The sequence below is a fragment of the Mustela nivalis genome, assembly GCF_964662115.1.
Source record: "Mustela nivalis genome assembly, chromosome: 13".
Lineage (NCBI taxonomy): Eukaryota > Metazoa > Chordata > Mammalia > Carnivora > Mustelidae > Mustela > Mustela nivalis.
Window position 1 is genome coordinate 79,345,987 of NC_139032.1, and position 4,526 is coordinate 79,350,512.

At 48.8% G+C, this 4,526-nt stretch overlaps 1 long non-coding RNA gene across 1 annotated transcript; it reads right to left on the minus strand.

The window, feature by feature from the left end:
• Nucleotides 1-230: 230 nt before the first annotated feature.
• Nucleotides 231-2,709, minus strand: LOC309846868. Its single transcript, XR_014302171.1, has 3 exons — nucleotides 2,592-2,709; nucleotides 535-744; nucleotides 231-309 (listed from the first exon to the last, which is right to left on the minus strand). It is a non-coding gene; the product is annotated as an uncharacterized lncRNA (long non-coding RNA).
• Nucleotides 2,710-4,526: the final 1,817 nt, after the last annotated feature.

The following is a 4,526-nucleotide window of genomic DNA, read 5'->3' on the forward strand; positions in this document are numbered from 1 at the left end:
GGATTTCATTTCTATTGGATTGATGGATACCCAGGGGTGAGGTGGCTACTATTCAGCTTGCTTAGATACTGCAGGTTTGCCGAAGAGGGCATACCAACTTTCATCTGACAACAAGGTCTGCACGTTTATGAAATTGCATTTAATCCACACAGCTCAGCAGGACCTGGATCGTACCCAACCCACATTTTACAGGCAAAAGATCCGAGCTCAAGATGTCAAGTCACTTCCTCCTTACCCTGGGTCCACTCCTGATGTGCCCTTGTCCATGTGGGCAACTCGCTTTCTCCAGCCAGGCTTCATTCTCCCTATCTGTAAAATGGGTACATTGGCTGGCCAAACTCTTTTTAGCCACAGAACTTCTTCTTCAGGTGAACTCTTCTGCAGAAGCCCGACATCTGACAGGAAGAAAATCTGGGGGCTCTGGTGTCAGCTGGAGGGTCACAGAGCCCTCCACCCCAGACCACCCTCTACCCCACGTGACTCCTAGGGCTCCTCCCCATTGAGTTGGTACTATTTGGAACAAGGTTAACTCACAGAATTCCTAATCTTCTCAACTCTGCAGAAGGATTCCATTACCCCGTCTTCCTGGGGGGCTGCGCACAAGCCTCCAGGAGTCCATGGAGCCCCAGGGTAGGAAAGCTGGGGAAGACAGAGGGAACCCAGCAAGGCTGCACTGGCAAATGCCCTTTCTGGAGGAAGGTTCCCGAGGGCTGGTTCTTTCCTGTCCCACACAGAGCCTGAAATCTGAAAAATAAAGCTCACAATGGAAAATGCTGACCGTACCTTGACTAGACATGGTTGAATGAAATGAGATCCGAGTTTGTTGCCCTCCCCTCCCCCCTGCACCGGTAATGCAGAGGTGATTTTTAATTTCCATCATGCAAAGATGCAATACATTAATTTTTGAAGAAGAAGAAAATATATAGCAAATTGGGAGGAAAAAAAAAAAGCATTCATTTATTCCCAGGGCCACTTTCTAGCCAGGGTGCCAGAGTGGAGGTAGGGGGGTGGTGGGGAACAGAGGGTAAGAAGCCAGGAAGGGGACAGCAGAGGCGATTGCTGCCAGCTCCACATGGTGTGGACCTGTGTGCAGTGCACAGAAAATCGGGCTGGGGACAACTCTGAAAGATGAAGTGAACCGGCACGTCCTTCCTCTCTCCATCCGTCTAATTTTGTCACCTCAGCTCCTCCGCCCCCAAAGAGCACCCTGTCTCTTCCCTTGCCCCATCCACCTCTGGTTCATCAAGCATCTACTGAGCACCCACTGGGTGCCAGGCATTGTGCCAAGCAGCAGGGATCTACTAATGAACAAAAAGACACCTTTTCCTGGACTTTTAGGTCTTCTGGCCTGGTGAGTCTCTGCCAAGGAGACCAAATTGATCTTCCCTTCTTGTTGCCACTGCGATCAGACACAGTGGGACAGGCCAGAGTCTCCCAGGTGGCCTCCTCCCCTTAGTCTCCCCTTCCAGCCCTTGCTCTTCACACAGGCTAGCCCCTCACGTGCCCCCCACTGGGATCCTGTCACTCCCCCTCTTAAACCTTCATGGAGCCCCCTTGCTGCAAGGATGGAATCAACGCTTAACACTGCAGCCCCTTCCCATTTACCCCACTACATTCCCCTACCTTGCCCTTGCCCCACCAAACCTTTAGTTTCCAAGACTACCATTTGCAACCTCATTTCTCTGCCTAAAATACTCCTCCCACTTTCCTCTGAAAAACTCCTACTCATACCTCAAAGCCCAATTCAAACTTTTTATATTCTGTATTCAAAATGGACTTTTGTGAGGCCTTCCTGTCCCACCTTCATTCTTCCCAGGGGGACTTAGTAGCACCCGATCTCACTGTGTCCCAGGGAGACACTCAAGCGTCCTTCTCCCCACACTAGACCGCGAACACTTCCAGAGTGGCAGCTGAATTGTGTTCACATCTAATCTCCAGGGCAGAGCAAATCTTCTCAGTAAATGCCAAAGAAATGAATGGGTGGATAGAGGAATGAATGAATAAATTGTTCCAAAATCATTTGGTTTTCTACAATCATAAAAAGATATAGCTGGAAAGAAAACAAATGCTTTCAAAGCATTGGATTTTGTATAGCATCAGCTGGACAAGCCTGTGTTTGTTGGGGGTGACAATCAGCTGGATGGAAGAACAAAGGAGTTTGTTTTTCTCTTATTCAGCAGAATTTACATAAGTAGCCTGGATCAGGGAGCAGCTCTGCTCCACGCAGCCATTCGGGGACCCACCCCCTTGGTCTTTTTGCTCCACCAACCCTAGGAAGGTGTCATCATCTCCTTGGTCAATACTGTGTCAACAGGATGTCCAGGTGCAAGTCATAGGAAGGAAAAATAGAGAAGAGGAAGCTAAAGTCAAAGGCTCAGAACCAGGCCTCCTGCTGATGCGCCCCCCCCAGACCCCCTAATGACGGGAGAGTCTGAGAAATTCAGCACGTGCCCAGCTGCAATGCAATCACTGTGAACAAAGGGCAGAAAGGATTGGGACTGACACTCACCAATCTCTATAACCCCATCCATGTGCAGATGGGAACTAAGGTTCAGAATGAGGAATGACATGACCAAGGTCGTGAAGCTCACCTTCTTCTATTCGCACCAGCTTCCCGTTCTCAGGATAAATGTCTATTCTCATGTGTCTGCTCATAGATCAGATTCCTGGGAATGGGCTCTAATCTGAGACAGATGTCTGCATGCACATGATTTACTGGGGTGTTCTCGGGACCAACACCTGTGAGGGAGTAGGGAACATAAGGTCAGGCAGAGGGAGAAGCTGACACAGTGCTAACAGAGGCCCCAGCTGAACCCAAAAGGAGCTCTTAATTGCAAAGAGATGATCATGTATGGGCACCTGGATGGCTCTGTTGGTTGAGCATCTGACTCTTGACTTTGGCTCAGGCCCTGATCTCATGGTTCGTGAGACTGAGCCCCATGCCAGGCTCCACACTCAGTGGGAGTCTGCTTGGATATCTTCTCCCTCTTACCCTTCCCCAACTCTTGCTCTCTCTCTCTCTCTCTCTCTCTCTCTCTGTGTGTGTTTCTCAAATAAATAAATAAATCTTTAAAAAAGAGAGAGAGAGAGAGAGCTGACCTTATATAGGTAACCCAAATGGAGCCATTGGAGCTAGGCCTTTTACCCCAAACCATATGTGTTCCCCAGGGATGAATCATGACCTTGGGTGAGGTGTCAAGGCAATTGCCAAGACAGCCCAGCAGTGAGTCAACAGCACCCAACCCTTCCAGCCCCTGGGAGCCAGGGTCCAGGCAGGGGACAGGGGTAGCATGCCCCCACATCCCCTGCAATCTCCCCATGACCCAAAGAACCGAGCCCAGGGCCTGGATCTTGGAAGATATTCAATAGTTTGTGGATTGTGCGGTCGGTTCTGAAATGTGCGTGACACTATGGTATTATGTATTCTTCCCGGTAGAGTTCTCTCTCTCGTTGCTTGATGCAGGTGTGTGTGCTGCCCCCACACAATGGAAGGGAGCGTGTGGAACGCGGCAGATGGTTTGGGGATAAAAAGACAGAATCTCTACCATCCAAAGTTTCACAATCGAGTGGGGGCAGGAAAGACAGATTTAGAAGGAGCTGTAAGAAGTGATGAAATATGATGAAAGCACATAGTAGACCTTAGGCCAATATCTGCACAAATATAATTAATAAATAAAATCTGCATTGCTCTTTCCCCCTCCCATCAATGGCTTTAAATGCTTTGAAGCTTAAAGATGATGGTATCGGTAAGAGGATTGTGAAGTCTCTCCGATTCTCAGAGAATCTGAAATAAAGGGAAGGGAGTTATCCATAACTGGGGGCTTTCTAGAAGCCCTGAACTTAGTAGATCAACTCACTGGATTCTCACCCCCCCTCCAAGAGATGGATGTGAGCACCTCATCTGTCATGATGGAGTTTCAGCTCAGAGAGTTGTGTGACCTGTAAGTGAAGAGCCAAAGTTAGCAGCCAGTCCCCGGGGTCTCAGAGCCCTGCCCTCCGGCCCTACTGCTGAGAGTGGGAGCCCGAGACAAAGTTGCCACTCCAGGATGACGCTGCCCAGGGGGTTGTGTATGTGGGCACGAGCCAGCCAGGGGCGGCTGAACAGTGACTCCAAAAGGGGATACTCGTGCTCTCAGAACAGAGCTACGTCACCTGGCCGATACACTGCCCAGAGCATGAGTCGTATTAGAGGTATTCAAACAGCCCAGCCCAAGAGATTATGTGACATTATTATTCTTAGACTATAAACCAATAACCAAAACAAAATAAATTGTTGGGTCTGGGGGGCGTAAAATATGGGCACAGACAAAGAGACATAGGGGTCCAGTTTGCTCTAAATCAGCTTAACCACCTAGTAGCTTCTCACATTATGGTCTTAATCTAGCACATTAGCGAGATTAGTACGTGGTTTTTGCAATTAAATTGCATATTTTATCACTTCTCCTTCTTTCATGCTATATAAACTTCCAGGAAATTACAGACTCATAAACTTTGGCACAAAGCATGAAGCAGTGGGAAGTGGAGAA